We start from the raw sequence: 23,289 nt of genomic DNA on the forward strand, positions 1-23,289 counted from the left end.
TCTCACTGTTCCTGCTCTTTATTTGAATGGCCAGGCACTGACCATTCAAAACAAAGTCTGCATTTCCCAACCTCTCCAGCCGCAAGGTGTGGCTATGTGACTAAGTTTGACCTATGGAATATGAGCAAAAGTGGTATACATGGAACTCCCTAATCCAAAATCTATAATGCTACAAAATCTAAAACATTCTGAGTGTCAACAGGATGCCACAAGTGAAAAATTCCACACCTGATCTCATGTGACAGGCTGCAGTCACAATGCAGGCACTCAACACAGTTTACTCAGTGTCCCCAAGGAAAGAAAGACCCTCCTAGCCCCCATCAGCTGCAATATGTATCTGCACACACCAGATTCCTCCACACAAGCATACCCACAAAGAGTAATAAAATGACACGTGTATATGCCGGATATGCCAACAGTAGACTCCCCACAATGCCTCACATAGGGTCAAGATGTACTGCATTACTTTTTTTTTTTTTTTTTTTTTTTTTATTCGCTTATTCTCTTATTCTCTGCTCTATGGTATGATGATACGGTTGAAAGTATCAAGATGGCCTGGCCTGAGTGATATCCACAGAGTAATGCAAATATTTCAAAATGTGAAAAAAATCTGAAACGCTTCTGTGGATTTAAGGATACTAGATAAGGGATAGTCAACCTGTAACATATAAATTCCAGGAAGTATCCTTAAAGGAAGTAACATGTGTTCTTCTCTTTCTCCTTCTGTTGATTGGCTGTACATGAAACAGGTGAAGCTAGTAGCTGTCTTAGACTCTAAAGTGCCTTTGGAAAATAATAGAATCCAAGCACAGTGGGGAAACATGACACCATGGCAAACCACATAAGTCCTAAACTGCGTACTTCTGGAATTCCTAACTCTACAGACATGAACTTCTAACACATTTAAGTCTCTGGAACTTGGTTGCAACTAAATCTCATCCAAATTCATATAACCTCTACACTAATGTATGTGCCTTGTTTTCCTTCTTTCTCTAAACAATCTCTCTCTACTCTTTTGCTGGCTCCTTTGCTGCTTCCTACTCCATTACTATGCGTATTCCCTAATTTTTCATCCTTAGTCTTCTCTGCTCCTCTTTACGGAAAACACACAAACATATGGAAATTAAGTAATACCTGAATGATCAATGAAGAAATTAAGGAAATTTAAAAATATCTTGGAACAACTAAAAATGGAAATATAACACTACAATCTATAGAATACAGCAAAAGCAGCAGTGAGAGGGACATTATAGCAATAAATGCCTACATCAAAAAAGCAGAAAGACTTCAAACAATCTAACAATGTGCCTCAAGGAACTAGAAAAGAACAAATCTAACCCAAAATTAGTAGAAGGAAAGAAATAAATAGAATTTAGACTATAGAAAACCAATGAAATGAAAAGTCAGTTTTTTTAAAAGAGAAACAAAATCGACAAAACTTCAGCTAAACTAAGAAAAAAGAGAAGACCCAAATAAATAAAATCAGAAATGAAAAAGGTGACAAAACAAGTGAGACCATAAACACAAAGAATCATTAGAGACGATTATTAACATCTATATGCCAACAAATTGGAAAACCGGGAAGAAACTGATAAAATTCCTAGACATATACAACCTATCAAGATTGAACCATGAAGAAATAGAAAACCTCAACAAACCAATAAAGAAAAGCCTAATTGAAGCCGTAGTAAAAAGTCTCCTATTAAAGAAAAGCCCAGGACCTGATGGCTTCACTGGTGAATTCTACCAGATATTCAAATAATACCAATTCTGCTCATACTCTTCCAAAAAAGTGAAGGAGAGGGAATACTTTCCAACTCATTCTACAAGGCCAGCATTACCCTGATAACAAAACCAGTCAAGGACACAACAAAAAAAGAAAACTATGGGTCAGTAACACTAACGAACATAGATGTAAAAATACTAGCAGACCAAATTCAACAACACATTAAAAAGATCATTTCCCATGATCAAGTAGGAGTCATCCCAGGGATGCAAAGATGGTTCAACATGTGTAAATTAATAAACATGATACATCACATTAACAGAACCAAGAACAAAAAATCATACAATCACTTTAATAGATGCTGAAAAAGTATTCAATAAAATCTAATATCCCTTTCTGGTAAAAATCCTCAGTACACTGGGTATAGAAGGAATACACAAAATAATAAAGGCTATATATGACAAACCCACAGCTAACATCACACTGAACAGGGAAAATTTGAAAGCCTTTCCTCTAAAATCTGGAACAAGACAAGGATGCCCACATGTACCACTTTCTCGACATAATAATGGAAGTTCTGGCCAGAGCAATAAGACAAGAAAAAGAAATAAAGGGCACCATATTGGAAAGTAAGAAGCCAATTGTCCCTCTTTGCAGACAAAATGATTTATACAGAGAGAAACCTAAGGATTCCACCAAAAAATTCTTAGAACTGATAATTCAGTAAAGTTGTAGGACACAAAAATCAACAACAAAAATCAGTAGATTTATATATGCCAATAGCTAACAATCTGAAAGAGAATGCAAGAAAGCAGTCCCATTTATAATAGCTACAAAGAATCAATTTAACCAAAGTAAAAGAGCTATACAAGGAACACTATAAAACACTGATGAAAGAAACTGAAGACGATATCAAAAAACAGAAAGATATACTCCATGCTCATGAATGAGAGGAAGTAACACAGTTAAAAAGACAATACCACCCAAAGCAATTTACAGATTCAATGCAATCTCTATCAAAATACCAATGACATTCTTCACAGACACAGAAAAACAATCACAAAAACTATATAGAAGCACGAAAGAACCTGAATAGCCAAAGCAATCCTGAGCAAAAAGAAGAAAGCTGGAAGTATTGCACTATCTGACTTCAAATTATACTACAAAAGAACCTGAATGGACAAAGCAATCCTGAGCAAAAAGAAGAAAGCTGGAGGTACTGCACTCTCTGACTTCAAATTATACTACAAAACTCTGCCTGGTATTGGCATTAAAACAGACACACAGACCAATGGGACAAAATAGAGACTCCAAATATAAGCCCACATATTTATAGCCAATTTATTTTTGACAAAGGCACCAAGAACATAAAATGGGGAAAGAACAGTCTCTTCAACCAATGGTGCTGGAAAAACTGGATAATAATATGGAGAATAATGAAACTAAAACCTATGTTTCACTACATACAAAAAACAAATCAAAATGGATTAAATACTTAAATATGTAAGGCCTGAAACTATCAAACTATTAGAAGAAAACATTAGGGAATTGCTCCAGGACATTGATCTAGGCAAAGATTGTTTGTGTAAGAACTTAAAAGCACAAGCAACCACAGCAGAATAGACAAATGGGATTACATCAAGCTAAAAAGTTTCTGCACAGCAAAGGAAACAATCAAAGTAAAAAGATAACCCATAGGATGGAGAAAATATTTGCAAACTATCCATCTAGCAAAGGATTAATAACGAGAATATATAACGAGTTCAAACAACTCAAGAGCAAAAGAACAAACATGATTTTAAAATGGGCAGAAGATCTGAATAGACGTTTCTCAAAACAACATATATCAACATATACCAACAGGTATATGAAAAAAATGTTCAACATCACTATTCATCAGAGAAATACAAATCAAAACCACAATGAGATATAATCTGATGCCACTTAAATGCCTTTTATAAAAAAGGCAGAGCATAACAGATGCTGGTGAGAATATGGAGAAAGGGGAACTCTTCTACACTCTTGGAGAGAATGTAAATTAATACAGCAACTATGGGGAATAATATGGAGGTCCCTCAAAAAATGAAAAATAGTACCATCATATGATCCAGCAATTCTACCACTGGATATATATCCAAAAGAAAGGAAATCAATATATTAAAGAGACATCTGCACTTCTATGTTATTTTTTTTTTGCAGCACTATTCACATATCCAAAATATGGAATAACCTAAGTGTTCATCAATGGATAAATGTATGAAGAACAAAAAAATTTTTTAAAGAATGATATCTCATCATTTGGAGCAGCATAAATGGAACTACAGGTCATCATGTTAAGTAAAATAAGCCAAGCTCTGAAAGACAAATATCACGTTCTCACTTGTATGTGGGATCTGAAAAGCAGATCTTGAAAACAGAATGTAGATTGGTGGGTACCAGAAGCCAAGAAGGGGTAGGAATGGGGAAGATAAAAAGAGGTTGATTAATGGGTAGAAACATACAATTTGATAGAAGAAATATGACCTAGTGTTTGATAGATCAGTAGGATGACTAAAGTTTACAATAATCTATTACATATTTCAGATGCTTTTAACAAAAGAAAAGACAACTGTGTAAGGTGATGGATATCCCTATTTACTCTTATTTGATTTTTACAAATTATATACATTTATTATCACATGTACCCCTCCACCAAAAAATGGGTGAATTGTATATAGTATGTGAACAATTTGTCAACAAAAAAAGATGCTATCACAGCTTAAGGCTTTTTAGTGTCCCCAACAATCACAATAGTCATTAAAATATCCTCCATGGTAATAAATTTTGTTTCTGCAGATTAATTTTTAGGAACTGCCAATTATTACACAGTAATATGTATGGTAAATAGATGGGTGACCAAGTGAGATCATATTCTTCTGGGGACAAGCGATGTGACCATAAAGTCATGAGAATGGTTTTCCTATGTGGCTCTACAGGTTCTAAAAGCAGTTTGAAAAGACAAATTCCAAAGAATATTTATTTGCTAGAATAAATGCATGTCCTCAAAAACATTACTTTAAAAGGGGCAGCATTCAATTAGAGTCATAAATTTTTAAAGCACCAGACTTTTTAAACTACCACTTAAATAACCTAATATCTAAAACTGAATATATTAGAAATTGAACTCATTATCTTTCTCCAAGATCTATCTGAGATCTTTTCCCAATGCCACTATCAATGACACAATACACTTGATACATCAGGCTCAGAATTTTGAGATACTCTGACTCCCAGTTCTAACCCCATCTTATTGTTCTTCTTCCACAAGAGGTATCATGTTTTCTATTTTTACATTATTCCTACATCTATTTCCACATTATTCCACAGTACAATTGAAATACTGTACTCTTCAGCAACTCCCTCTACTTGAGGTTACCAAACATACAAAGTTGCCAATGCAGCCTTAGTCAAACACTGTTTTCATTATATGATTCTTAACAGATGTCCTGCCACCTATTGGATCAAATCTAAGTTTTTCGGCCTAGCCTTCAATATTGCCCCTAAATTCTTCTTCATTACCCCCACACACATATAAACTTAACAAATCCTATCTCCTTACTACCTATCAGTAAATTTCATACTTCTATTTGTGGAATACTGGTAAGATCACTTGTTTGTCTCACTCAGTCCACATACTATAATCATCCTTGTTCCCAACTTCACACCATTCCTCTGGAGTTTTCTTCTGTCCCCTCCAGTCAATTTGTTACTCTTTCATTTCCTTCAAGATCCTTCTCTTCCATAAGCCTAAATAACCTCACATAAATACTGCTATATTTTGCATTTCTCAACTTAGAGCTCATTCAGTAGCAGAACTAGAAGAATCTCAAAGATAGACCAGACTAGGACTTCTTTTGCGTATGAATAATGTTCTAAGCAGTGGGTTAACCTTCATAAGGCTGTTGTGTGAAATACTTAGGAAATATGACAGCTGAAACTTGGAAGCCCAGAGGTATCCTATAACTTCCGCTTGTTTTCAGTTTGGCAAGGACAAAGCCAGAATTTGAACCCCAATCTCCTAGGTTACCATCCAAAACAAAGACAAATCCAAAGATTACTGCCCAGGCTGGGCATTGTGTCTCAGGCTTGTAATCCCAGCACTTTAAGAGTCTGAGTCGGGCGGATCACGAGGTCAGGAGTTCAAGACCAGCCTGGCCGACACAGTGAAACCCATCTCTTCTAAAAATACAAAAATTAGCTGGGTGTAGTGGCACGTGCCTGTAATCCCAGCTACTTGGCAGGCTGAGGCAGGAGAATTGCTTGAACCTGGGAGGCAGAGGTTGCAATGAGCTGAGATCGTGCTACTGCACTCCAGCTCTGGGCGACAGAGCAAGACTCCATCTCGGAAAACAAATAAACAAATAAAATAAAAAAGATTACTGCCCAGTAATATATTCATGCGACATTCACATTCCACATTTTTTTGTAGACATGGGTCTCACTATGTCACCCTGGCTAGTCTCAAACTCCTGAGTTCAAGCAATCTTCTCACTTTGGCACCCCCAAAGTGCTGGGATAATTGAGCCACTGCCCCAACCCATTATATATTTTTAAAGCAAGATACAAAGTTTATATATAACAGCAAGAGATTCCAATTTAAATGTGTGTGCGCTATTGTAATAGACAATCAGAAAACAGAATGGCAGGTTATACATCCCAATGTTAACAGTTACTTCCAGGTAGTGAATATATGGTTGTATTTTCCAAATCCTCTATAATGAATACATATAAACTATTCACGTGTTTAACTACATTACAAAGTACTGCCCTAGGCCAGTCGTGGTGGCTCACACCTGTAATCCCAGCCCAATGGGAGGCCAACGTTGGCAGATCATGAGGTCAGGAGATGGAGACCATCCTAACTAACACAGTAAAACCCTGTCTCTACTAAAAATACAAAAAATTAGCTGGGCGTGGTGGCACGCACCTATAGTCCCAGCTACTTGGGAGGCTAAGGCAGGAGAATCACTTGAACCCAGGAGGTGGAGGTGGTGAGAGCCGAGATCACGCCACTGCACTCCAGCCTGAGTGACTGAACGAGACTCTGTCTCAAAAAAAAAAAAAAAAAAAAGGAAAAGAAAAAACACTCAAAAAAACAAAGTACTGCCCTAGACCCTGTTTGGAATATTTTGTAATGTACAGTCATATACTGAATTTATGGTAAAGTAATAATTTACAAAATTAAAACTACATGACATTATGAAGTCAAAGATAAATTCCTCAACCCTGAACTTAATGTTTTCTCTCCACTGAGAGGGCACACTGCAAGTTAGTAAACTGGCAGCCCAGATCTTAGCCTAGTTTTTGAAGCACTGTCCCTCAATAACATGTTAGAAGCAAAGATAAGTTTCAGGATACCCAAGGAAGAAAACAAGAAACACATTACAAAAAAGAAATACTATGGTAAAAAGGGAAAGAACAGCAATGTCAGAGTGACAACACTGGAGGCAAAAACAAAGAACACGGCTCCTGGGGCTTGTCAACTCCAGTACTTAATTTAAATCACTGGTTCTCACATGAAGGACCAAGAGGTGTAAAAAGCCACTAAAAATCCTGAACATATTGAGAGATGGTCACAAGTTTGAAACAGTTATGTGGGATGGTAAGAGAGAAGTACTGGTCATACAAACAAATCAAGACTATTTCTTTTCCTTCTGGATCTTTTGAAATGAAAATGTGAAACGGAAGCACAAAAGTTCTGGAAAGATTCAGGTGATAAAAAGTTTAGAACTACCAAAATAGGCTAACAAACTCATCGTTTCCTAACACCAGGTTTTTAATTCCAGTCCCAAATCCCTAACCCAAAACTTGTGGGACCAGACAAGATTCAGAAATCAGAAATTTTCAGATTTAGAAAAGGTTAATATGGCACACGTTCCATATGTCACAAAATATTCCAACCAGGGTCTAGGCAAAATATTTTGTAATTAAACACATTAATAATTGGTCACAAAAAGCAATGCAGTTTCTACCTGGTTCTCTCTAGATGCTCACTCCTAGAAAACAGCCACCATCATGCTGCAAAGAAGTTCAAATCAGCCTATGTGGGTAGGTAGGTGTTCTGAGGGACAATTAGTATCAATCACCAGCCATGTGAGTGAGGAAGCCTCCAGATTCTAAGTACCAGCCATCAAGTACCACCAGCTTTCGAATCTTCCTACTTAAGCTAAGGCTTAAGTAGGCCATCTGCGCAGAAACTGTACAGTCTGAATTCCAACACATCCATAGCACAATAAAATGGCTGTTTTACACCACTACGTTTTGAAGTGGCTTGCTACAAACATACAAAAGGTAACCAGAGAAAAGGTGTCCTTTCCCAGTTCAGTAGCTTCACATCACACACACACACACACACACACACACACACACACACACACCACCTTTAAAATCAAGTTTTTTTCAACTTTAAGGAAGGTTCAATCTAAAGTGCAATTTGGCAGACCTGTTTAAATAAGGCAGTGTCTACTTAGGAGACTTAACAATTCATCTTAAATATACGCTGAATACCTATGATATATAAGACACCTTGCTAGATTTGTAAGACACAAGGATGAGTAACATACAGTCTATAGTTAAAAGTTTACAATCTAGGGAGAGAAGAAATAAAATGGGAACACAAATAGTTTATGAAAGTATCTAAGTGCCAAAATAGGATTATAAAGTTAGCTCTGCCACAAATAGTTATAGTTTCATTTTGGACATATAAACAGCTTTTGATTCCTTTAGGAAAGAAGAGGAAATACACAGAAAAAGAAGACTGGGGGGAAAAAACATGAAAAACGTGGGCCTCACTATATGTTATGTTTAGATTGTGAGTTTATGAGTATTTTCTGTTATACTTTCAAATTTCCTGTATTTGCCATGTTTTCTACAGTAAATTATGTATTACAATTTTTTGAGAAAAAAATATTATTACTCTTAAATTTTTTAAATGTTTTTAAATGACACTAAGAGGTGAAGTAAGTAGTTAACAGTTCTGTAATAAGTAAATTGGCTTGATGTTTGCATGTTGAATATGCAAAATAAATTTAGTATTTAAGGAAAAAAGTTAGTGTAATAAAAATTTCATAAATATGTTATTTGATTTACTATTAATATCTGCTTCTTTTCCCTTTCCTAGCTAACTATAAATATATACAGTCCTTCTCAAATAACAGGCAAAAACTAACTGAATAAGCTCTCCAGCTTGGTCATGACCTCCTAGTTGTTCCCTCCCCCACCCGCCCTGCCCCATTCACTCTTTTCTATCTCCCTCCCTGTATGTCTGTCCCTCATTCCTAACTCTGCCCTTCTCTCTACAACTCTGATTCCCCTGCTTTCTAACTCTGCCCAGGTGACTATCCCTCTCAGTGTTTTTTACTTCTCTGTCTCTGACTGACCCTCCCTCTCTGCCTATTTCATGTGTCTCTATGATGATGTATGCAGATGTCTTTGAGCTCTTCTCTTGGATTCTGCCTTTCGGTCTCTCCCACACTTATCCAACTCATTTTCAAGACATCCTTGTTTACTTTTCCTTTTAATATTTATAAACAAGCAGAGTTGGTTATTAACCCTATTTTAAAGATAAGAAAACAGAAACAGGACTACTGGCATAAAATTTGAGAAGTGAGGATATAAATCCAAGTGCTTCCCTTCTTTGACTCTTCTGGCATTCCATGGCAAAGAACTTGAAAGAGCACAACTGCAAGCCAGTATTTACCCTATACACATTCAGATTCTTTTCTAAGAGGCAAATGTGACATTAAGGAGTGCTATACACCTTTTGCCCATATTACCTGCACAGGTTAAATAGTCATGAACAGTCAGCCATTTGCCTATCCCAAAAATTCGTTTTATCACGTTCAGTTTGACCTGTTATTTGGAAACCTCACAATACTAGATACTAGAATCTATTTTCCAACAGTGCTTCTCTGCTTCTGTTTTTATCCCTAGTCCCAATTCAGCCATATTTGGCATTAAAAAAAAAAAAAAAAGATACAAGAGGAACAACAAATATTAATAAAACTGAAGGGTGAATTTGAAGAATGAAAAACTATAGAGAAGGCTAGCATGAGACGGTGAAAAATGGACACCACAAACTCGAAGCAATTGGTCCATGTTTTATTAAGAGAGGAGAAAATTCTCTCGAAATGCAGGCTTACTGCTGCTGAGTAACACCCTGTAACTTTTCTTCTATCTAATGCTTTGACAACTGGAATTTCTCTGTAATTCAATAAGCTCTTAGGAGTTTCCCAAGCTTCATCCATCCTGCTGGCCTCATTACTGGATAACTCTAAATGTTTTCTGCACTAGCGAAGAGCACATTTCCTAGTGGGTAGCACAACACAAGGAAAGTACTCTTTCAAGACATGAATAGCCTAGCTCCGTTTCTTCTCACTTCTCCTGTAGGTGAGAAGTCTATAACAAATGTAATTCAACAACTAAAAGAAATGTCTGACTTATAGCTTAGGTTAGTGGGGTTGTCAAAGATCATCCTACAGGTCGCCGGTTTTATACAAAGTGTGAGGGCTAATCATTATTTATTTATATAAGCTAATGAAAAATCTATACTTTTACTTCTGGTACTAGCTCATTTACTTATGTCTAATGAGTTGCCTGAGGGCCAAATAAAAAATATACCAGTCTTTTCATTCATTCTGGTGAGATATTTGTGAATAGTTAGCTTGTGGAGCTAATGAGGACAAGGTCACAGACTCAAACTCCATGTTGGCCAATTAGCTTTGCTGTGTGTTTCAGGGTTCCATGGTCACAGTCAACAACCTTAACCTTGGCTAAGAAGCACACCGATCATTGAAGCATTAGGGGAATGAATATAGATGTATCAACAAAATCCATATGTTTCTGAAAAATAAAAAAATAAAAATTAAAAACTGGCCTGGCGCTGGCTCACATCTGTAATTCCAGCACTTTGGGTGGCCAAGGTGGGCTGATCACCTGAGGTCAGGAGATCAACACCATCCTGGCTAACACGGTGAAACCCCATGTTTACTAAAAATACAAAAAATTAGCTGGGCGTGGTGGCACGTGCCTGTAGTCCCAGCTACTCAAGAGGCTGAGGCAGGAGAATCCCTTGAACCTGGGAAGCGGAGGTTGCAGTGAGCCAAGATAACGCCACTGCAGTCCAACCTGGGAAAAAAAGCGAAACCCCATTTCAAAAAAAAAAAAAAAAAAAAACTTTAAAAATAGTAATAACACCCTGATCTTTAATAGTATACTAAACCTGGCTAGTATGTGCCTCATTCAAATAATTTTTCATCTTTTCGACCATGCAGGATTAGTCTAATCTGTCTTTCAGATGATGAGAAACTGAATTCAGAATGATCATATGTACCAAAGTTACATCTAATGAGCCTGGATTCAGATCTTGGTCTGTCTTGACTCCAAAGCATAGGTTATTGCCACAATGATATATGGCCTCTCCAGCGTTGCACCTCAGTGACCTGGGACAACCAACAAAATGTTCCTATTCAAAACTATTCGGCACACTCATTACTGAGCATCCACTATGCATATTCACAGACTGTAGCTGAGAATTAGTATACCTTCCAAAAATTACTTTTAAGTAAATCAAGGAACAAAAGTGTTTAATTGATTTTTTATTTTTAATCAGACAAGGTCTCGCTTTGTTGCCCAGGCTCTCGAACGCCTGGCCTCCAATGAGCCTACCTAAAAGGATCTCAAAGTGCTGGAATTACAGGAGTGAGCTACCACACCCAGTCAAAGTGTTTAAGATTAAAACATAAAGGAAAAATTAACACATTATAGCACACAAAGTACATTTTAATGGAAGTGACTTTCTATTGTCATAGCTTTGCATACAAGTCTGGTGTGAAAAAATAGTTATCTTGCTGATTTATAACTAAAGGTAAGAAAGTAGCTGGTAAAACATAGCCCAGGGATACCACAACAAAAACACAGAGTAAAGGAAACATTTTCTAAGCATCTAAATCTGCTTAGAAAATATATGGTATTTGCAGATATGTGGTAGTCAATACGGCACTTGAAGGAAGTAAAAAATACATATTTCAATTCTAAACTCCAAGACTTTGCCTTGACCAACAAATCATTTTTCTCTATAAGGCTTTCCTCCTTGCTCTTTCTCAACTCTCACTGCCTGCAGATACACACATACCAAGGCCATCATCAGCATCAGTCACTAAGAAATGCCATCTTGAAAAAATGAAGGTCACCAAGTCTCCCAGACCCTATCCAATAGGCTGAAATTTTAAAGTCAAATCGCCTGGCTTAAAAAAAATAAAAATAAGGCAGGAAGACAAAACTGTTCCATAAAAGTCTATCCTAGTCAATATCAGAGGCATAAAGATAGATAATTGTTCTGTCACAAGCTACAATGTACAGAAGTGCAATCTTACTACAGGTTATAAATGAAGCACCAGTTCAATTTCAACAAACTAGGTACAAAGCCACATTTAGAATCTCTGGAAAAACAAAAACACAGCAAAGCCCAATAATGTTGCACAACAGCATTTCAGGAACCTCTAAAATTGTAAAAAAAATCTAATATAATTTCAATACAAAATGTAATTGCTAAAAAAACAAATTGCAATCTGAGAACTTCTATTTACTGTACAGAACTTCTTAAAGTTTTAGAATTAAGGATGACTACCCATTTTATAGATAAATGGAATTTCAGGAAAATACCTAAAATTATCATCATCACTATTATTATAATCATCAATAACAACAGCAACAAAATAATGAGAGCTTTATTTGTACCCAGCACTACCAAGCCATTTATGGTCACATCTCACTTATTCTTTGTACTCACTTTGTGACAGATGCTATTTATCTCCACTTTACAGATTAGTAAACAGGCTCAGAGAAGTCAACTAATTTACTCCAAATAAAAAACTACAGGTTGAGAATCCCTAATGTGAAAATCCGAAATCCAAAATGCTCACAAACTTTTTTTTTTTTTTGAGACTCCACTCTGTCTCCAAATTGGAGTGCACTGGCGCGATCTTCTCACCTCACTGCAACCTCTGCCTCCCAGGTTCAAGCGATTACCTGCCTCAGCCTCCTGAGTAGGTGGGACTACAGGCGCGCACACCACCATGCCAGGCTAACTTTTTGTATTTTAGTATAGACAAGGTTTCACCACGCTGACCAGGATAGTCTTGATCTGCTGACCTCGAGATGCACCCGACTCAGCCTCCCAAAGTGCTGGGATTACAGGCATAAGGTAGCTCGCCTGGCCACAAATTATCAAATTATTAAAAATAGTATATTTTTAATAATTATTAATAATAGTATATAAGGTATATATGAAACCTGAATAAATTTCATGTTTAGATTTGGGACCCATCCCAAAGACATCTCACTATATATATGCAAATATTCCAAAATCTGAAATTTGAAACACTCTGGTCCCAAGCATTTCAGATAAGGATACTCCAACCTGTAGTAAGCCACAGAACCAGGATTAGAACTCAAATTTGCTTAAATTTATACAAAGAGCAAATGAACTTTACTATCATCCTGTCTTGTTTTTGAACCATTTTCAAGTATTCTTCAATCAATAAATTCAGAATAAACACAGGCTAAAAATACCAAATTACTACACTTTCATACCCCTTTAAAAATTAATTGCAGAGTAACAATGGGCCCAGTGGCTCACGCCTGTAATACCAACACTTTGGGAGGCCGAGGTGGGAGGATCATTTGGGCCCAGGAGTTAGACCAGCCTGGGTAACATAGTGAAATCCTGATTCTATCCACCACCCCCGCAAAAAAAAACTGATTGCAGAATTACCACTTTCTACAAGGGGAAAAATAAGACAATAAGCAACTTCCTTAAAAGTCTCAAAGCTTAACGTCGAAAAAGGAAACAGAATGGAATATTTGGCTATTTATAGTCTAAATTTTAACTGTGACACAAGACACAAGACCTGCTGGGGACAGGTATTTGTTGTAGCACCACCATATCTGAGTAACATTTGCTATTTTCTGAGATGCTGGTACCTGCGTGATGCTGAAGGAAAGTTATAACACAGCAAGAGGGGTAGACAGTTGTGCGTGCCGAGGAAGAAGAGTCTAAATTCTGGTGGGCCTTAAAATCCAGATGAAGTTTTAAATCGACTCCACAGGTGGCAACGCTCTAAGGTCACCTCTTCACTAGGAACCTGGCATAAAAACATTTGTATGGTTCAGATTCGTTTCCAAAGACATTTCCCCCTACTTATTAACTAATTTGATCTTGGTATAGACACGAACGTGGTTTTAAAACTCAACTGACCCAGACTGGAGACTGGAGGACAAGGTTATACCTGAAACACGCTTTAGAGTTCAAAGCTTTTGCACGAATATCACTTCTGCTGAAGCCCACAACAACCCTGGAAGGCAGCAGGGCAAAGACCATTATCCCCACTTTTCAGAAAAGGAAACCGAGGCTGCAGTAAACAAACTACGGTACAAAAGATCACAGGTCCAGCCAAGTGGCAGACTGCGAGTTCTCCCAGGACATCAAACTGCAAATGCTGTGTCCCGTCTCGTACACAACTGAGAGGCGGCTACACTGACAAACTTTAAAGGTCGGACTTGAGGTTTTTCCAAGGCCTTCTAAGAAAGAGGAGGAAGTACATGCTCCTTTATAGATTGCTCACTCCCAGCCCGTAGCCCGAGGCTCCCGGGCAGCGAAAGAGGCTCACAGGCAAGTCTCGAAGCGAAGCCCGGAAACCGGCAGCAGCCCCGGGATCGTCTCGGGGGCACCCTCTACGGCCCACGCCCCCGCAGCCCCGAGGGGGTGACCAGGGACCCCGCTCAATACCTGTTGAAACCCAGAAAAAGTCCTCTCCGCCGGAAGCATTTGGGACGAGCACCTAAAGCGAGCACGAGCCCCGCTGAGGGCAAATGATCCCCGGCAACCACGGGGCCGCAAGGGTCGGAAGGTGTGAGCTTCCCAGTAACCTCCGCCCCAGGCGGGGGGCGGCCCCACGCGTCAGGTGAGGAAAAAACTATCAGTAACAAACGAAGAAACGGAAATCTTGTCCCGGGCTGTGAAGGAAGAAGTGGAGATTACAAGTCCTAGTTTGGGGTACAGAAGGAGGGAATGTGGGACTAGCTGTTACCCGCGTACAGTCGCTCGCCGCTTCCGCCGTCTCCGCGAAGCTCTAGCTCTTCCGCTCGCGCCGATGGAGCTCGCGCCAGGACTCGGCTCCGCCCCCCCAATGCCGCGGGGCCTTCTGGGGGTTGTAGTCTCCGCGAGGAACGGCCTGCGCCTACTGCGTCCAGGTCACGTGGGGAGAAGCTGGCAAAATGGCGAGTTCCGAAGGGCGTTTGCGCTCCTGTCCCTTCAACCCTCCCTCATTCCTCCACGCTATACAAGTGCGCAAATCTCCTCACATCCCACTCAATCATACCGTCTTAATTCTTCCGTTCACAGCCAAGTGTCTTGAAAAAGATCATCTTCACTGTCTCTACTTACTCAGCTGTGTTCACTCTGCACTGCAGCTTCCGCCCCCATGGAATGTCTTGTCATCAGTGTCCTTGTTACCAAACTCCTTGGAGGTATTTTGGACCTATCTAACTCAAGCTTTAGTCATTTGAGCTATCGGGCATTATCACTTATTTTCTATGACATTATCCAGGTTTTCCTTCTCTCAATTCATTCTACTCGATTTCCTTCAAGAATTGCTTTTCTTCTACCTTACCTCTTAAATATTAGTGTTTTCCAGAGTTCTTAGGATTGGGGTGGGCGAGGGGACACTTCAGTCCCTTCTCACCTGAGCTCACTGTTTGTATTCCCAACTTCCTAGACCTCTCCTCATCCATGCCTACAGGCATCTCTAATGTCCTCAAAAAGTGAACTACTGGGGCCAAACATGGTGGCTCAAGCCTGTAATCCCAACACTTTGGGAGGCCAAGGCAGGTGGATCACCTGCAGTCAGGAGTTGGAGACCAGCCTGACCAACATGGTGAAACCCTACCTCTATTAAAAATACAAAAATTAGCTGGGCATGGTGGCAGGTGCCGGTAATCTCAGCTACTCGGGAGGCTGAGGCATGAGAACTGCTTGAACCCAGGATTCGGAGGTTGCAGTGAGCCAAAATTGCACTCCAGCCTTGGCAACAAAGCGAGACTCTGTCTCAAAAAAAACAAAACAAAAAAGTGAACTACTCCTCCACCTCCCTACTCATTAATTGTAAGGTCTTTTAGGCTGACTGACAGTGCCATGGACACCATGTTAACCTCTGTGACCTGCACGGACACTCTGGATGAGCTCCTGGAAAATCTAAAGTAACTGGAAGACCATGAAAAGAGGAAGAAATAATCAACCCTGACTTAACTTTGAGACATTCTCTATTGTTTCTTATTCCCTCCATAATTAATAAAGCTATTGGACTTTGTAACTGATCTTGGTCAACTCCACACCCTATGACCCCCTCCCAGCTTGCAAAAAACCACCCTAAACTATAATTCTCCCACTGCCCTGACACACTTTTCAGCCTCAGCCCACCTGCACCCAGGTGAATAAACAGCCATGTTGCTCACACAAAGCCTGTTTAGGGGTCTGTTCATTCAGTGCACACATTTTAACATTGACATTCACTCCTTTCTCAATTCCTGATACCTTCTATATTCCTCCTTTCTCAATTCCTGATTCCTCCTTTCTCAATTCCTCTTCCTTCTGTATTCAAATGGTCACCAAACCTTGTGGATTCCATCTCCCAAGTACTTCTTGAATCGGTTCCTTCTTCATACCTACTGCCAGTGATTTAATTCCCACCCACATCATTTCTTTGTTGATTACTGTAAGGGCTTCCTTACTGATCTCAGTACCTTTATTGGGTCCTCCCTACTTGCTCAGCCCCATTTATGCAAACAGCACCTTTTTTTTTTTAATTTTAAATGGAGTCTCCCTGTCATCCAGGCTGGAGTGCAGTGGCACAATCTTGGCTCACTGCAACCTCCACCTCCTGGGTTCCAGCAATTCTCCTGCCTTAGCCTCCTGGGTAGCTGGAACTGTAGGCACCTACCCCCCCCCCAAGCTAATTTTTATATTTCTAGTAGAAATGGGGTTGCACCATGTTGGCCAGGCTGGTCTCAAACTCCTGACCTCCAGTGATCAACTGGCCTTGGCCTCCCAAAGTGCTGGGATTACAGGCATGAGCCACATGCCTGGCCCAAACAGCAAGTTTAATCACGTCACAATGTGGTAAATCCTTCAAAGGCTCTACTTGATTGAGTTTGGGAAGAGGAATAGAGATGGGTAGCTTTTACTAAATGTGAATGCCAGCCCTAGTGAGGAAGGAGACCCTTAATCACCCTTAAGCATCTAAGACCACCTCCCCCTTGACTTCCACATTGCATTTCAATAGAAGAAGTAAAGGCTGGCAGACTGGGAGCCACCTTTAATTGCCCTCCTATAGATTACAGGCATGGTATGGAGGAATCTTTCCAGAAGGCATTGTTTTTACTTAAACACAATCAAACCCCCACCTAAGTCACTGTACCCCACCCTAATCCGTGGCCTAAGACCCTTTCACATGTAAATTCTAGAGTTGTAAGCCTAAGACCCTTTCACATGTAAATTCTAGAGCTGTAAACCCAAGACCCTTTTACATGTAATATCTGGAGTTGTAAGCCTTTATAAAGGTGGAGAGTTCCTTAGTTAGACAGGCTTGGCTGTTAGGCAGCTATGCCACCTTGCTCCCAGCTGAATAAATCACCCCTTCCTTCCCAGTTCAGTGTTTGAGAGGTTTGTTTCCTGGCCTTTTCCTGCTTCACTACTTCTCTCACTCTCATCCTGCAACCACCTTTGCAAAATTATGACAGTAAAAGAAATCTGCCACAGTAAACTCCATCTTGCTTCTGACCTCCAAGCTGCCCTTGGTCATTCCTGGGCATAGGCCAAACTAACTTTGGGAGGAATTTAGTTTATAGTTTAACTTGAAAACAAGGATAATAATAGTCCCTCCCTAAAACTAACCGCATCCTTTCTTGGGGACCAAAAACTGCCTTTGTAAAACTAATGAAAGACCACAACAGCAGGATTATGGAAGGGGCCTAACCTCTGCCAAAATATGAGTGTAGTTTCCATAATCCCTTTCTGCTCAGGAGTCATGTGGCCAGAGGTCACAGGATTTGTGACTATCCCGGTTGTGCCTATAGATAACATCACTAATGTAGAACCTGAATTGATTTTGAGATATCTTTCAGACTGACCCCACCAGGACTCTTAACTCATGACTCAGTTGCTCCTGTAACCCCACACAGAGGTAGAATGAGAGCATGAGGACTGTTTTCCACACCCCTATGATTTCATCCCCAGCCAGTCAGCAGCACCCATTCCCTAGCCCCCTGCCTACCAAAATGTCCATAAAAAACCCTAACCTCTGAGCCTTCAGAGAGATTGATTTGAGTGATAACTCTGTCATCAATTAAATTATTTACTGCATTGCCATGGTCTTATTAAATTGGTGTTTTTTGTGTAGAAGGCAGGAAGAACTCATCAGGCAATTAGAATTCCGTATTGTGGCTAGGAGGTTCGGTGAAGGAAGATTTACAGCAAATGTTATTGTAGGATAGGTGGACATGGGCATTTTTTGACAGTTACCCAGAAAACCCATTGTGGTGGCTCATGCCTGCAATCCCAGCAATTTGAGAGACTGACATGGGAGGATTGCTTGAACCCAGGAGGTCGAGACCAGCCTAGACAACATAAGGAGAACTCGTCTCTACAATTTTTTTTTTAATTAGCCAGGTATGGTGGCACAAGCCTGTAGTCCTAGCTTCTTGGAAGGCTGAGGTAGGTGGATCACTTGAGCCTAAGAATTCAAGGTTATGGTGAGCCATGATTGTGCCACTGCCTTCCAGCCTGGGCAATCCTGTCTTAAAAATAAAATAAAATAAACTTCCCTGGTGATTCAATCATTCAACAAAATATGTTTTGTTTCTTGCTGTGTACCAGTGCTGGGTACTGAGAAAACAGCAGTGAACAGAATATTACCTGGCCTTGTGGAGTTTACATTCTCCTGGAAGAGACAGATATTAATCAAATGAGTTCATACCAAAAATCAAAACCAACAAAAAACCCATAGTTACCAGCTGTAATAAAGTAATGAAGGAAAAGTATTATAACTGGTCCCTTTCCCCTTTTCTGCCACTTGTCCCAGCCCATATTGGGAACGAGTTTATGCTCCTTAACATATCAAACAAAGCCTGTCAGGAGCTAATCTCCTCCACTCCCTCCCACAGACATCTTAGATTTACCAAACTGCTGTAGCACTTGCTCTTTAACCTTTGCATAAGCTATCCCTCTGTTTGGAAAACCCTCCCTCTTCTCACTTGACTAACTTCTACTGCTGTCTAATTCTCTGCTGTGGGATTCAGAGCAAACCCAGTAGAACATCAGCCACATGAAAGGATTTTCTGAGAATTGTGCTGAGTCAGATGATAAGCCTCAGGCATACAGCAGTGGGCTGAGTAGGGGACCCAGAAACAGTGAAATGTGGCCTACAGGGAACAGGACTGTGTTATCCAGTTTAGAGGTATCAGGCCAGAGCCAACCTACCCACCCTTCAAAACACAAATCAAGTATCGTCTCCTCCAGGAAGCCTTTGCTGAACTCTGCCCCCCACCCCTGCCAAGATAAACTAGGGCCCTTTTCCTGGGCACTCATTGCACCCATGTTTGCGTCTCTTCCAGTGATATGCTAGAGCCAGCTCATACCAACTTTGTTATTTATTATTTATTTATTTAATTTTTTAATAGAGACGAATTCTCACTATGTTGCCCAGGCTGGTCTCAAAGTCCTGGGCTGAAGCAGTACTCCAACCTTGGCCTCCCAAAGTGCTGAGATTACAAGCATAAGCCACCACCCCCAGCCTCATACCAGCTTTGAAGAGACAACTGTTAGATGTTCAGGAATTTTTGCAAGCCTGTTTAAGCCATTGGTAGTTTGAAATCTGCTGTGGTTTGTAACGTGTGTGTGGGTAAATACTCCATGGAAATCAGCAAATGGCAAATCAGGGCTTCTTTTTGTCGTTGTTGTTGTTGTTGCTGTTGAAGAGCCAGTTTACTAGCATACCAATGCCTTTGTCATACCACACATCTAAATTATATTGTAATGTCAACTCCCCTATTAGAAGAATTCCTTGTATCACCTTCGTTTAGCAAATATGTATTGATTTTTATAACTGTGCACCAGAGACTTAGCAAGGCGATGAGGGGCCACACAGTGGAGAATTCACAAGCATAGTCCCTACAGTAATGGAGCTTACAATCTAGCAGATAAGAAATAAACAAAGAACTCTAAACTTCCTTTTTCTTTTCTTTTTCTTTCTTTTCTTTTTTTTTTTTGAGACAGAATTTCACCCTTGTTGCACAAGCTAGAGTGCAACGGTGTGATCTTGGCTCACTGCAACTTCTGTCTCTCAGATTCAAGTGATTCTCCTGCCCCACTCCCAAGTAGCTGGGATTACAGGCATGTGCCACCACACACAGCTAATTTTTTGTATTTAGTAGATACAGGGTTTCACCATGTTGGCCAGGCTGGCTTTGAACAGACCAAAGGTGATCCACCTACCTCAGCTTCCCAAAGTGCTGGGATTACAAGCGTGAGCCACTGCATCCAGTCAGAACTCTATATTTTCAAATAGAGCAAGGCCGCTGTGCAGTAGAACATCCTGGCCATGAATGACAGTTGATATGGCTTGGATTTGTGTCCCAATCCAAATCTCATGTCAAACTGTAATCGCCAATGTTGAAGGTGGGGCCAGGTGATTGGATCTTGTGGGCGTATTTCCCTTCTGCTGTTCTAAGGATAGTGAGTTCTCATGGGATCTGATTGTTTAAAGTGTGTGGCGCCTCCCCACTCTCTTTCTTTCTCCTGCGCCAGCCATGTAGGATGTGCCTGCTTCCCCTTAACCTTCTGCCATGACTGTAAGTTTCCTGAGGCCTCTCTCCACGCTTCCTGTAGCACCTACAGAACCATGAGACAATTAAACCTCTTTTTTTTTTTACAAATTACCCAGTCTCATGTAGTTCTTTAAAGGAATACAAGAACCAATGAATATAATGGCGGACATAAAATACTATACTACTTTAACAAGATGGTCTATGGAGACCTCTCTGAGTAGGCAACCTTTCCACTGAGCACTGAAGGATGAGAAAGAGACGGAGAACCAGGGAAAGAGTGCTCCAGCCAAAGGGATCAGACCACACAAAGAAAGAGCCAGGCTGCTTGAAGGACAGAATGGTCAGCTTTCCTGGGGTAGAGAGAGTGTGGATCAAGTGGTCTAGATGACCTGAGGTGGTAATTAGAGTGAGGTATGCACAGCCTCAAGGCCATGATAAGAACCCCTGGATTAATTATAGCCACCAAAAAAAAGGGGTTTTAAAAGCGGGATGACTATCTGATTCACATTTTAATACAATTGCTCCTGCTTTGGTTTAGAAGACTGTTGACGTGGGAGCCCATCTGTTGCAGGAGGCTAGGTGAGAAATAATGAAACAAAGTGCTTGCAGTGGGATGGAGAGAAGTGGGTGGATTTGACCTATTGAGTCAACAGGACTTGCTGATGGATTGAATATAGAGGAGAATGGGCTGGTGAAAAAAAGAGAGAACCCAAGAGCAGTAATAGGTTATATCCATCTCTGTATCTTCAGCCCCTACAATTGGGCCTTGCACATAGGAGGTATACTATAGCTGTGTTGAATACTTATCCATTTTACGTGCTAAACTCTGTGACCCATCACTGTCACATTCCTTAATGCAGGACCTCTACTAGCCCATATAATAGATTTATGCAAATTCGGAAAAAGTGCTCCCTTCCTCCAGATGGCCATGGCCCATCACCAGGGTGCAGAGTGTGGACTAGATTTCAACCACCACTTACCCCCTTAGCTAGTGCCCTTGTGCAATACACAGTCTGCACAACCACATACAGCAGCCCCGGCTTAACATCCCCGGGAGATGGTTTTGTGGCATTAAGCCCAGTATTCAAGGGAAGAATTTGAGGTCCAGGGGAAGGAAGCTGCTTGCCTGGGGTCGCCAGAGCTACTGAGAGCTGCTGCTATGACTGAGATTCAAACCTCTGCCCTCTGAATCCCCATGGGCTCTTTAGCCTCGGAGCCACACTGTCTCTCCCAAATCACTCAGCCCATCAATAAAACACTAAATTCAAAATGGTGACTTTGCTTCCTCGAGTTTCTCATCTGTCTCAGTTACTATTGTTAGAGTATTTCACATTTACATAGTATCCAATATATGCTCGGTGCCTTACAAAATACAATAAAGGAACATGAAACCAAAGACCTTGTTTTTTTTGTTTTTTGTTTTTTTTTTTTGAACAGAATAAATAAGAAATGGCTGGTTTAAAAGGCCCTTAGCTCTTGGATAAAATGATCTGTGGTGTATTGGTTTAAAGTGATGCTATAAGCAATATATTTTTTTAAATTGCTCATGTGCAAGCTGTTGTTCTTTTGCATCCCAGACAAGAAGGAGGGGATATTGGAGCAGCTGGCTTCAAAAATGTAAACTAGGGAGAAGGTCAGGGGTGGGTCTCAAAGACATAAGGAAGAGAAAGAAACACTCTGGAGGACAAAATGCACTGTCCCTTCATCACTAACAGCATTTAATAGTTAACAAGGGCTTAATGTGTGTCAGGAGCTGTGCTAAACCCTTTACATGCCTGATTGGAGTCAATCCTCACATAGCTGTACCAGGTAGGATCTTAAATGTCATCATTTTACATTGGAGGAAGCTGAGGCACAGAGAGATTATATAACCTGCCCAAGGCTATGCAGCTAATAAGTGACAGACCTGAGATTTGAATCAACACAGGGTGGCTCCAGAGTCTGAGCTATCAACTACCTGTCGTATACCACCTCTAACACAGATGTTCCTGGTGCCAGGTGCTCTGTTTTAGCAGTGTGACCCTTTCAAGTCCTGCAATAGCTAATAGAGAATATTTGGTTCTCAGACACTTAGGAATTGTGTGTTGCCTGTCTGCTTGGTGATTAGGGCAGGATTATCTCCAGCCTAGCTTCAAAATGTACAGTTTAAATAAGGGATATATAAGACAAAAAAAAAGGTGTTTATAAGGTTATATAAGACCAAATCCTGCTGGGGGACATTCTACAATCTCCTCTGAGTTTCAATATTCTCCCAATATAATATCATAATTACCCATATGGTATGGAAGATGGAGGAGAAAATGTTATCAGGAGAGCAGGACTAAATAATCCTTCCCCTTGGAAATGTGGGCTATGATTGGTCCCTCCTAACTTGAGGATTCTTTGTTTTTGTGACTTTCAGCTCATAAGCACAAAGGATCCAAATTTTACTGGGCTTTTGGGTATTGGATTCTCCCCTCGTGGCTAGCGTGGGCAAGTGCTGCTATTTAGAACTGCACTAAATAGCAGCACTTATAGGGGGTCCAGGCATCAACTGGAAGAAAGGTAAGATTTTGGGGGACAACAGGAGGGCAGGGAATCGATGTGTAGCTTACATTTAGTTCCTGAGGAAAAGCAGGATAGAGAACTCTGACAGACCCCAAAGC

The 23,289-nt window shown here is 40.3% G+C and overlaps 1 protein-coding gene across 10 annotated transcripts in view; it reads right to left on the reverse strand.

The window, feature by feature from the left end:
• The window catches only part of R3HCC1L (R3H domain and coiled-coil containing 1 like), a 97,254-nt gene extending 82,299 nt beyond the window's left edge, over positions 1-14,955 (reverse strand). For 3 of the 10 annotated variants that reach the window (XM_037729328.1, XM_037729326.1, XM_017502719.2), the window contains exon 1: positions 14,854-14,937. The gene's annotated coding sequence lies outside the window, so the exon portion shown is untranslated. The other 7 variants (XM_037729327.1, XM_037729325.1, XM_037729324.1 and 4 more) reach the window with 5 other exon arrangements.
• Between the last annotated feature and the right edge of the window lie 8,334 nt (positions 14,956-23,289).

This window comes from Cebus imitator, unplaced genomic scaffold (assembly GCF_001604975.1).
Source record: "Cebus imitator isolate Cc_AM_T3 unplaced genomic scaffold, Cebus_imitator-1.0 Scaffold299, whole genome shotgun sequence".
Lineage (NCBI taxonomy): Eukaryota > Metazoa > Chordata > Mammalia > Primates > Cebidae > Cebus > Cebus imitator.